Source organism: Ammospiza nelsoni, chromosome 2 (genome assembly GCF_027579445.1).
Source record: "Ammospiza nelsoni isolate bAmmNel1 chromosome 2, bAmmNel1.pri, whole genome shotgun sequence".
NCBI lineage: Eukaryota > Metazoa > Chordata > Aves > Passeriformes > Passerellidae > Ammospiza > Ammospiza nelsoni.
Genome location: NC_080634.1, coordinates 25,863,892 through 25,876,621, shown reverse-complemented (window position 1 = coordinate 25,876,621; position 12,730 = coordinate 25,863,892). Strand labels below are relative to the sequence as shown.

Below are 12,730 nucleotides of genomic sequence, written 5' to 3'. Positions count from 1 at the left end.
ATATGTATCTTATTTCCTGTCAGAATGAAATAAGTGTCATTGCAGTTAGTTGGGTTTTATTAAAAGAGCACCTAAAAATGTCCTTTGCCTGCCTCTCCATTGGCTAGTTTTCAAAAATACAGTAGTCCTCTGTCATCTCATAGGGACAAGATCTAAACTTCTTACATAATTAAACCATTTTCAGAAAAAAATATTTCTGGTTTCTTGCATAAACTGTAAGCACCGTAAAGAAATCAGATATCCATTTTCTGCCTTCTTCAGCCTGCCTGCAAGTAGATTTTGTCTAAACAAAATAGCTTTGTACTCATCTGTCACAAACATTTGTGTATTACTTGGATGTCTACATGTGTCATTTCATTTGCCTCCTTCAGTAGCTTAATATGTTTGTAGATGCTTGCCCACCTTTTAATTTCTTAAGGCAAGCTTTTTGCTATCATTTTTTTTAATAACTCAAAGTTTGGGTATAAAAAATATTTCAATCTTCTTGTGATTACATTTCTTACAGAATGTTGGAATTTTTGGACTGTGCATCTGTTTAGGCACGTGGAGAAAGACAAGACTGAGATCATGTAAGTCATGAAACTGAGGGTGAATAATCCATACTTTGTTCTTTCATAATTTTTTCAATTTATACCCAGATGCAAGTAATAAACCAAAATGAAGAAAAAAAATCAACTAGTTAGCTTTTATTTTAAAGTGATTAATGAAAAGCAAAGTTCAAATGAGGCCACAAATCCTGGTGGTGCACAATGGGTTGATTTATTTTGTAAATAGACCATGGATAATTAACCATAAAACAAAACTTTTCTTTTTTTTTCTTTTTCTTTTCTTTTTTTTTTCTTTTTAAATTGCATAATGACACTGGTTTCTTTTAGTTGCTGTGAGTTGCACAGAGGGATAACGACTTATTCACAACTGGTTACAACTAGTTACAGCCAAGAAAAGAAAAATCCCAGAGCAAAGAGAAGAAAAAGGCTGTTAAACCCTACTGCACTTGCAGTTTCACAGTGAGGCATTTGCTAGTGGCTACAGACTGGGAAAAGCCAGAGTAGATATTTACATACGCTAATGGCGCTTGCCGTGTTGTCCCATGCTTTGGCTCAAAACTCACAAGAAGAAGACAGCTCCTGCAGCTGGCCTTGTAGTCCACAATTTTGCATTGACTTCTAAATAGAATTATTTGTGCTTTGTTGCAAGTTTCCATTATGTGTCTTCTTACTCTGACACTGAGGGAAGAGTCTTCTGGATAGTCATAGTCTGACTTGCTGCCAAGTCCTCTTGTGAGCCAGAGAGTGATGCTAGCTTTTCAGATATGTGATATGAGAAAACTGTCTGCCCAACATCCCCAAAATTTGTCTCTTCATAATCCACAGTCATCTGTGGAAGGGATCTCTGATGCCCAAGAAGGAGAAGGTCCAATTTGTTGTGAAAGTACATTCACTTCTAATTAAAACTACCAGCTGGGATTACAGCCCTGGAGATTGTAAATAAAGTAGAGCATGAGACGTTCAGATTATAATATGGCCACTTTTGTGGTGGTTTGTATTAGTTGCCAGTGCTTAGATTTGCTCATCTCATGCTAATTTATTAGAGTGAAGAGAAGGATCATGTAGGTAACAGTCAATATGCAAAAGGTTGGAGTTGCCACACAGCAACTGACTATGGACGCCTTAACTTGCTCTCACATGCCACGTGTACCTTAAAATGCTTTTGACTATTTGTAAGACCTGCAATTCACACAAAGCTAAAATCTGTGTTCATGTTTCCTGTTGGTGCAGCTGTGCTGTGTTTCACAGATGGTGACTCTAAGGGACTTGCAAAAAGCCGTCCTCACTCCAAACAATGGCCTGGGCAGGCAGAGGTAGTGGGTAAAAGTGATTATCACTGGTATTGTTTTAGCTATGCTGACTCAGGTTGTTACAGCAAGGTTACAGACTGGTGTTGGTAAGAGTTCTATCCGACCCTGATTTGTGGGCATGTGATTTCTTCTGCAAATATTGAGAATTTCTTTGTCAGAATGTACTGCGAGACTGAGGAGAGGAGAAGCAGATTATGAATGTCTGACCATCACCTCCACCTGCTTGAGCTTAGTGCAGATAACTGGGAAGAAGGATTCTGTGTTTTTAATCTAGACCCCAGTTACAAGGCAGGATCTTAGATCAGTGCTTTGAACTCACAACTAGAGAACTGATGAGTTGCCACTGTGTTGCTGACACTGGTAACTACAACACATGGGCTGCCACTTGTAATCTGCTTTTGGGCCAAAGAGTCAATTTAAAATAGTATTTAGTTTGAGCAGGAGGCTTCTGTTGTGGGAGGGAGTCATGCTGGGGGCAACATTAGCATTGTACTTAAAAGCAACATTGCAGTGAAGACAAGACCCCAAAAATAAGTTAATTCTCCAAGGCTCAATACAGTCTTTGGCTTCTCTACAGGTCCTCTTGGAAGGGAAGCCAGCCAAGGTCCACTGTGGTAGTGCTAAAAGGATGAGCCTGGCCCATGGCATTCCCCTTGAAACTGCTTTTTGTTAGGCTTGTGCTTCTGGGAAGTGTGGCAATGTATGGAATCTGCTACTTACTGTTTATGGGTTAGAACTTGATTTTATTGACTAACAGAGTCCTTGTATCTTGTGACCATCTTTTTCTGTGCTTTGCATCATGCCAAAGAGACAGGGGAGTGGTGTTGGCATGTCTTTGTATGAATAGGTCTGTCATTAAATATTTGAAATAGAAACATCTGAAATAGATCTTGCCTGAGAAGAACAATGGGATAACTAGAGAAAGCCAGTTTTCTCCAAATTTGCTTTTGGGGCTGGGAGTTTTAAGCAAACAGAATTAAAAAAAAAAAAAAAAAAAAAAAAAAAAAGAAAGAAAGAAGAACAAAGAGAGCAGGTTAGTGCATGGGCTTAAAAACAACAAACCCAGGGAGGCGTGAAGGGAGACACAAGGAAAGTTAAAAGAGAAGAGTGGAGGGATGCTTAGCAGAGGGAGGGGTTTTCTTGTTTGTTTGTTTGTTTGTTTGTTTTAATAACTAAGACCAGCTAAGGGAGAGGGAAGCTGCTGATAAAAGGATTGAAAGTCTTTGTTCAGAAGAGGTACTGTTTTGTAAAGGGAACCTTTTTCACTTGATGTGGGTCTAGCCCAAGGACCATTGACTGCTAGTGGTGAGGATGCTGAGGCACGGGCATTTGGGTATTTCTTGTCTTCTGTGGCCTCTAAATCTGTATTTTTATTTTGTGCAGGTTGAGGATTCAGTCATCTTCCTTAGGCAGTTCCTCTGAAATCCTACTGTTAGGAAAGGGTTACAGGCAGCCTTTGCTGCAGGCACACACAAGATGAAGGGCAGGGTTTTCAATTCCTTTCAGACTGTGGAAAGTGTCAGCACATGGGTCCAGTATGCAGAATACAAATTCAACAGTCTGCTTGGTGTGCAACAGGAAAAGCTCTGTTAGAATTAATTGTAGTTCAAGCTTTTGAACAAGCCTTTGTGTTTTTCTTCTGTGCTAATAACCTATTGGTGAGGATATGCAAGCCAAACTCCTTTTATTTTAGCCACTCTTATCTCTTCCCAAGTACCTCTCCCCAAATCTAATACCTAAAAAATTCCACAAGAAAGTTAATCCCAACAGTTTTCCCCAAGATTTTGCCCATCTCAACCTTGCCAAGTATGTGGCATCTGATGTTGTAGTAGGCAGGTTAAGTTCTGATGCTTTCATGGGGAACTAAGCAGTACAGTTGTTTGAATACTTCTCCAAGCACTACATTCAGAAATTCACTTTATAAGAAACAAAAATTTTTTGGTTCTCACTGATATTCTGACCACGTTACAGAAACCCCTCACCAAATGACATGGGAGACAACCACTTCCCGTAAGCACCTCAGTGCTGAAACAGCCAGGGATGACTGGGAATGATGGGCTGGGCTTCAGCTCTCCTTCTGGTCTTCCTAAAGGAACAGTTTCATGTGTTGGCACTCCTGCTGCTACCTGATCTGGGTGAAAGCCCTCAGTTCTTCCCTGTTTAGGCTAAGACTTGTCTTATAGTTTCAGTCCAGCTTCACATGACTTCATGGTATTTTGCATTTTAGTAATTTGCAAATGTATGAACAGTGATCAAGAGCCTTCTTGGCAGGTAAAGCAAACAGTTAAAGGAATTTTAGATGTTAAATATCTTATTAATCCCAACTGCTCTTACATTCTTCTACTGGTTAAGTTTGAGGTTAAAGGGCAGAGCAGAAACAACTGATATTCCCCTCCTTTCTCCTCACTTCAGATTCTTCTGTAACAGTAGGACAGTCTGTGACTCTCAGTCTGCTGCTTTAACCTGCTCAGAACTGCTTCTGATACTTCCCCAAATGGCAGCAGTAATGAATGGTACTTGACCCAACAAGATGTGTGTTAGTTGTTACATAACTGGCTGTCTGAAAAAGCCTCTTACCTTTCCTACATCAGTAAGCTCCACCAGCTCTTGGACAAGAGCAGCATATCAGCTGGATTCTTAATAATAATTAGATTGTCACTGATATATTGGTAGTATTGCAGAGGTATCACAAGCTTCTGAGGCTCACTGAAGTGTACTGAAGGTCTGGACTAAAAGCATTAAAAAATAGATACTAGTATTCTCTTTGTGTGCAAATACTAGTTTATTTTTAAAAAATACTTCCAGGATTCTTATTTGTTTTTTCTAGTCATATTTCCAGATAAAGCTTTTTGGCATTTGTGGAGCAGAAATGCATTTGTTTCAAACTTTTATTTCAAAAATGTATTTAATGTTCTAATATAAAATTTAAATCAAAACTGAGAGTAGCTATCAAAACAAAATTATTTTGTCAAAACAACATTCAATTGATTGAAATGATTTTTTATTTTTGTTTCGTTGGTAACTTTGCAATGCAGTGTTTAATTCAACTGTGAAACAAAAGCAAATTTCAAAGTCTAGTTATCCTGTGAAGCAAAAATATTGGGTTGTGTCTGGGCTATTCTAGGTGGTGCTTAATGGAGTGCTTCTTTAGAATTCTACTGAATCTTTTTAATAAAGAAAAATAATAAAAAATGTGAGGACACAACAGGACGAGAGTAAGGAGGCCTCAAGCTGTGCCAGGGTTCAAGGTGGACCCTGGGACAATTTTTTCACTGAAAAGATTGTAAAGCATTGCAGTGGGCTGCCCAGGGAAGTGGTGGGGCCACCATCCCTGTAAGCACTCAAAGAGCAACTGGATGTGGCACTTAATGCTGTGGTTTAGTTGGCACAGTGGTGTTGAGTCAAAGGTTGGACTCAATGATCTTGGAGGTCTTTTCCCACCTAAATATTTCTCAGACCCTTAGACTATGCTGAAATCTTCTTGTATTGATGTTATTCTATCTTTGTTCAGCAACAGTTGATCAGAATCCATCTCTCTAACTGTATGTAGATCTCCCCTGGAAATGTATTCTGTGTTTCTGCTCAGCAAATTGGGAAGTCTCTGATACTGTGTCAGCTCTCCTGACTGCCATCTCTGTGGGCTGGTTACAAATCCGATTCTGGGTGCCCATCTGAGTCCAGCTGCTTGCAAAGGGAGCAAACAGTTGAAGGTAATGACAGTGTGAGTGTAAAGCTAATATTAGTTAATATTAGTGTATTCTCTTTATTTGTTACTTCTTAGATTTGATTTAAAAGGGACCTTCCCTTAGAAGAACACATTCTGGTTATTGCTTTGCATCTTTTCTTATCCTGTATAACACCCATAACACTATCTATTTTTCTTCCTCATGTAGAGGCTGTATACTTAAATAGTGAAATTCTTCTGGCAGCAGTCTTGTCAAGGGCCACAATGTGGTAGATGCCTTGGGGACATTTTACTTTATAGATTACTGTTTCGTCTAAGTTTAAATTCTTCAGGATTGGCCTAAATCAGTTTCAGTGAGAGCACTCCACAAAAGAAAAACGTGAATATAAGGGGGGTGTGTTAGACACATAAGGGCAAGGGTGAAGATTAAAAGCACAGAAAATGGTTAAGAATTGTTCTCTTGCTGGAAAATGTAAAGCATCTTCCCTCGTCTGAACAGTGCGATGATCCGTATTTTTCGAAGGACTGAGCTGCTTAACCCACTTGTGATACCTTGGTTATTCAGCTCTGTCTGCCTTGACCATGGATAGATACAATGAGTTTGTATTCCTTGAAAACATCAGCAGTGCAACTTCTGTAAGTTTGGGATAGATCAGTGAACAATTGATCACCCATTCAACAGAAGTTGCGGTTCTGCTAACTTTGGAGTTCTCACTCCCATTAGAGGTAAACAGAAGGTGACAAAGTAATACCAATTGAACATATTTTTTCCCATTAATTTGACCACCTAACCTATTGTTTATGTTTTTCAAACCAGAAAAGGGGTATTTCGTGATACAGAAAAGCTGCTTTAAGTAAATATATATTGGGGCAATAGTGCAATAGTGTTGTTGGTTCAGTATTTCTCTGTAAACAGGCCTGTGGCAAGACAGACAGAAAGGTATGCTTTGAACAACACCTGTCTCCTGTATTCACTGGAATTTTTTTACATGCTTAATCACATAACCTACTGTATCAACATAAATTAAATTTAGTCTTAAGAAGACTGATTTTACCTGAGGAATACATTTTGCACCAGTCTTGGACATAAAGGGTTGGGATATTAATGTATTTAGGCCTTTAAAAGTACAAAAATAAAAGCTCCCCCACCTCAGCGTTCAGTAAATAAAGAAATAAAACAGTTTATGTTGTGGACACGCTCTCAGTATTTCCTGCACGCTGGTGGAGCAGCACACATCACAAAGATAATAATATAAGCAGTAAAATACCCCAAGCAAACAGAAAGCATCTGTAGGTCTTGCCTTGCTGGCTGATGTTATTAGGATGGTTGTTTTTAGCTTACCATGCCATTAATGCTTTGCAAATGTATATGTGCATGCTGAGGGTTGGTCAGGAATTGAACTGTGTTTATAATGGTTCTATTCAATTGCTGCATTGTGCCTGGATGCCTGCAGATATGTAAGAGCACAGGAAAGGTACTCAAGAAACTATTAGACCATGGCTGGTCCACCAGCCTTAGTCACAGGAGAATGTAATGGGCCATAAACAGGATGTAAAGAACCATTTGGAAAGATGTTTGGAGAAGTTCTGGCATGTAACTCATGAGATGTTTATTAGTGGACGTCCCCACAATTCTTGTTGAAAACAGATGAAGTTCCTTTGGAATGTGTATCGAGCCTCATCTAAGCTCTGTCCTTGGCTTTAGCAGGCTGGGGATCAAGTTCATGTTGGAAATTCTCAATTCACACTGCTGTCAGAACCCATGACTCTTGTTCCAGCTGTTGCAGCCTGTGCTGCCTTCAACCCCAAATCAGCACTGGCAGTACAGCTCTCCTGGTTGCAGATACAGAAGCTAGAAAATGTCCAATGTTAACTTGGTTTTAAGTGTTACTTGATGGAATCACCTCTGGTAATATGAGTTTGGGGAACACTGAGATCTCCTGATCTTTTTGTTCAGTCTTTCCTTGTAGAGGTAAATGGGCCATATTGCTGGGAAATGGCAATTGTAAGCATAATTCCAAAAGGGTTCCTCATAGGAGGATTTTAGCAACACAGGTAATGAAGCCCTGCTAAGAAGGCAGGCTCCCTTTCAAGAATCAATGGTCCTCAGGTCAAGAAGTCAGAGACTTTCCCAAAAGTTAACTTGGGCAATAGAAATGAATTTATCCTACTGGCTCCGAAAGAGCTATTAGCAGTACACATCCATAGAACTGTCTTCCTGGTTGTGTGCATTTAGGTTAGTTCTGGATTCCCTTTTCAGACTCAACTGTTTACCAGAAATATGGCAGCAGCTTCAAAAATTGCTGATTCCTGTCTCAGGCATAACGAATTTCACAGTATATTCTATAATTCCTGTTTCTATAGCAGTTTGTAAAGTATCTTCACTTACAGGTTTTTAGTATTCAGTGAGAAATAAATTTGGGAATAGGGTCTTTCAGGTAAGGGGCCTGTTGCAGAAGTTTCTAAGTCCTTTAGTCATTGCATTGTACAAGAACTTCAGATTTTTGCAACTGAAACTTCTGAAAGATTCATATAAAAATGAGATTGCTGTATTTATGGGAAAATCTTGATATCATCTTGCTGTTATGTGAGGCATTTAAGAAATCCTGAAATATCTTTAAAGATAAAACAATGAGAAGCCGCTTACCTCATGACATAATAAGGCAAAATAAGGTCAGGAAAACAGTCATGGTTGCAGTTCCAGCAACAGAACTGAATGAGTTATTTGTAAGAAATAATTTATTTGCCAAATACAGCTTTTCTTGTCCCATCAAATATACACAAGTTGATCAGTCTCTTTGATTCAGGAATCGTTGGAATTTATTCGATGACTGCTTTCAAAACTTATATTCTATGGACTCTCTGTAAAGGGAGGTGAAAGAAGGATGGCTGTGGTTTTAATACTATTTGCAAAAGCCTATTCTGTAATTTTCCTCTCTGGCATCCATCTTATAAATTTGCATTACATGATGCCAGGCATTTAGGAGTCTATAGTTTTGATGAAAGGTAGTAACAAGTTCAGCTTTCATACAAGAGTTAATGTTTGTGCAGCAAGAGTTAATGTTTAGCAGATAGGAGGCTTCACACAGGTATCTGCATTCTCAAACGTCCTTTATATTATATTTATTTTATTAACCCTATGACTGAAGTGGTAAACAATAAATAGAAAAAGGAGGTCATGATGTTGCATGGATGAAGTGAGCAACGGGGTGTGATTATTTCATGAGTGCCCTGATTCAGAAGCTCAGGGTGAAGCTAGATGCTTTTTTTCACTGCACATAAGGGCAGAAACATGTCATAAGTAGTTGCTGGTGTGCTGCATTCATGAAAAAAGCACAGCATTCACTTTCCACCCACCAGAGAGTAAAGGAAAGACAGAGAGCTGCAGACATCTGTTACTGTGTTTGCTTACCTACCCCTGTTCCTGGAGGTTTTGAAGCAGGATTTGAAAAGTGCATGTGACAGTCATTGTTTCTGGCCATACTTTACAACAAACTACTGACTTTAAAGGGCCAAAATTTGGACCTGCATTGTTTAGCCAGTGGTACACACAGGGCACTGTCAGCAAAAAGGCTGGGAATAAAATTTAGTTCCTAGTTTCCTGGCTATTATTTAGAACATATCTGATTTAAAATCTATTTTCTGCATACCCTTGCGTGCATATTTGTTGGCACATGTGCTTCTTGCCGTTATGGGGCAGATCCCATAGATTTTCTGCGTCATTAGTACAGAGAGCCAGTCATTAAAAAAACAAAACAAAAAGCTTATTTGCCTGAGCCGTTAAGATTTTTTCTCACAGTTCTGCCTGTGGCGCCTGTCACTAGCAGTCAAATAAGGACAATTTTACCATTCTCTCCTGCTGCTCTAATTTTTTTTTTCAGTGCCAGTACATGTATTTGTTATTCTTTATAACTCCCTTTGAAGTTGGGAATCCAAGGGGAATCTAAAACCGACCAGATGTTTCTGCTGCTGGAGACACAGAAGACAGCAAGGATTAAGTTTAACTGAAACTCAGTTCTCTGCAAAACCCCATTACAGTGAGAATTCTTCCTGAGTTAATTTTATTTATTATTTATATTTGCACTTGCCATCCTTGGTAGGTGATACCTCAAGTCATCTGGCCTGGGAGAAAAATGGATGATTTATCCAAGTAAATAGTGTATCAGCAGCTGCCTGCGTTGATTTCCCTTATGGGGTTTCAGTTCCATTACACTGCATATTTCCCACCCACACTCTTTATACAGTATTTCATGTTGAGGAAAATCATTCCCATCTCTGTAACTTCAGAGAACAGATATGTGGAACCATCCAGGGAGAGGGCAGTGCAACTCCTGTGTGCGTGGGGAGGGGTGACATACTTAAGAAGGTACTGGCCAGAAAACAGCACGAGATTTTTAACTCCTTCTTCTGTCACGGCTGAAAGATGAGAGAAAGGAATAAAAGCGCACATGGGAGACTGGGTATGAGAAAGAAGGGCTGTGCTAACCTCCTCATAGTGAGAGCAGCAGTTATCTCTCAGGTGGGAAAGGACAGGAAGAAATAGTTTTGTTTACTTCTGAGTTCGAGTAAGATGCTCTTGAAGCTGCAAGACAAGAAAAAACAAGAAAAATGTTTTAAAATAGTCTGTGATATTAAATATGTGTAGTCCTGTGCAGTATCCATCTCCAAATTAGGCAGTGGGCAATCCTGCTGGCCTGCTTCTGCAGTCATGAGAAGCAACCCATGAGAGAAAGGAGTGCATGTTCAGGCCTCACAAAGGTCCAAATGGGAAGGCAGAAGCAGAACAAGACCTTGGTCTCTCTTTACCTTGGGCATGGCTTAAGATAAAGTTTGGATCCACTTTCATATTTTAAACACTTCTGATTTCTGGAGCACTGGTTCCCAAGTTATCTCACCTGAGTTTGTGGGACGGCCTGTCCCTGTTCCCATCTGTCACACCCATACGTAGCTGGTGAGCATGCTGATACCATTCAGTTGAGTTGGAAAGAACTGAAAAGCTGATTTGTTTTCTACAGAATGGGTATCTAAGGAGTGGAGAAGAACTCAGAGTAGTGCTCCTGCTGAGGGAAAAACAAGCAGAACTTATCAGCTAAGCATGTTTGGCAGAGGACAGTTGTCTGGTCAGCACAGAAGAGCCACAGCACAGGCTGTCTTCTGCTCACCGAGAACATTATCTTTGTTCTGGGAGAGAGAACCAAAGTCAATCGTACTCCTCTTCTCTGCTGCTTATTGCAGCTCTGATTGCAAATCTGTAGGAAGACAGACTTTATCAGTATCTGTTTTATGTCTGAGCTGGTTTGGTTTTCTGAAATCCAGTCCTCTTTCATGTTGATAAGTCAAGGTACATGTCTGGCAGATAGTGTTTTCCCTTTCCTCTCTGCTGTGGGATTCCAGCAGCTCTTCCCTGATTTTTCTCTGTATGGATTCACTTGATTGTTTCACACCAAATCTCACTGCTTCTCAAGTCTTGATGTCACAGCCACCATAACTGAGAAATAGTGTTGGACTCTGCCTAAGTTTCTCTTCTAATTGGCCAGATGGATTGCTAGCACCTTCACTGAGGCACTGTCTTCCATCATTCGCTGTTGGAGTTGCTGCCTAATATTGCAAGGCCCTACACACCACGTTAATTTGTTTTTAAACAGGAAAATCAAAAGCCTGGTAATTGTATAGAGCCTCCTAATGAACACCAGGTAAAATGTATGCACTGTAACAAGCTCTCTTCAGAACAGCAGAACGGAGTGGAGCAAATGATTTGCTAGCATCTATACTTACTTAAAGCTGCTTTTCTGATTTCAAAATATAAAAAGAAATTAAGTCCTGGAAGCACTGGGTGATTTGTATTTGGGATATTCTGTAAGGTTTTGAGGAAAGATAAAAAGAAAAAAGTAATCAAATGTTTTTTATATTTTAAGGACCTGAATTTCCCAGCTTTGTATTAAAGGGAAACAGGTTAAAATCAGAGAATTTTGGACTTATGTATTTTCTCTTCTTTATTTTTTTGTCAAGGCATCAACGCAGATGGTATGAAAAGCATTTATATTGGTCTCTTTGCTGACGGAGCTTTACCTAATAATCCAGGACTTGGAACTGGGTGCTTCAATAAAAACACTTTCTGAGAGATTTTTCCACTCAAAGCACCAGGAGAAGTTTTTTAATTGACAACATCAAAAATTAGTATCCTGCCAGGACTACATTTCTTTGCACCTTATTACCCAGAACAAAAGATTAATATGTTCTCATTCTGAGCAGGAGAGTTTTCAATAATTTTTTCCATAATTAAACCAAAAATGAAGTGAAATGGTTTACCACAGGATTGTGAGAGTGAAGTGACGAAAAGCCCAATTCCATCTGTGATGTGCTGACCCTGTCTGGTCTGTAGGGTCCCACCAAAGCTACTCTCTAACTCCCTTCCTCACCTGGACAGGGGAGTGAAAATACTACTCTTGGGTCACGATAAGGACAGGGAGAGATCACTCAACAATTACCATCATGAGCAAAACAAACTCAACTTGGGGAAAATTAATATAATTTTTTACAAGTCAAATCGAAGTAGGATAATGAGAGATAAAACCAAATCCTAAAAAAAAAACTTCTCTGCACTCCTCCTTTCTCCTTGAGTTTGTCTTCACTCCTGATTTTCTTTAACCCCTCCCTGCAGTGACACAGGGGGACAGGAAATGGGGACTGAGGTCAGATCATCCGAGTTGTCTCTGCCCATCCTTCCTCCTAAGAGGACTTCTCACACCCTTTCCCTACTCCAGCATTGGGTCCTCCCCGTGGGAGACAGCCCTCCATGAACTTCTCCAACCTGAGTCCTTCCCACAAGCTACAGTTCTTTGCAAGCGTGGGTCCCTTCCACAGGGTGCAGTCCCTTCAGGAGCTGGCTGCTCCAGTGTGGATCTCCCACAGTGTCACAAGCCATGACAGCAAACCTGCTTCAGAGTGGACTTCTCTGTCTCTGAGGTCACAGGCCATGCCAGGACTCTGTTCCAGCGTGGGCCTCCCAAGGGGATGTAGTCTTCTTTACAAATCCTCTGGCACTATTTTAGTGTCTTCCATGGGCTGCAGGTGGATCTTGTTCCAGTATGAACCTCTTACCATCTGTAGGGGTACATTCTACCTCACCATGGTCTGCACCAGAGGCTGCAGGGGAGTTGCTGCTCCAATGCCTGGAGCACCTCCTG

The 12,730-nt window shown here is 40.1% G+C and overlaps 1 protein-coding gene across 2 annotated transcripts in view; it reads left to right on the top strand.

Annotated features, from left to right (window-relative positions):
* ZBTB20 (zinc finger and BTB domain containing 20) overlaps positions 1 to 12,730 on the top strand; it is a 473,031-nt gene that overhangs the window by 242,119 nt on the left and 218,182 nt on the right. For both annotated transcript variants that reach the window (XM_059466192.1, XM_059466193.1), the window contains one exon: positions 506 to 569. The gene's annotated coding sequence lies outside the window, so the exon portion shown is untranslated. The remainder of the gene's footprint in view (positions 1 to 505; positions 570 to 12,730) is intronic.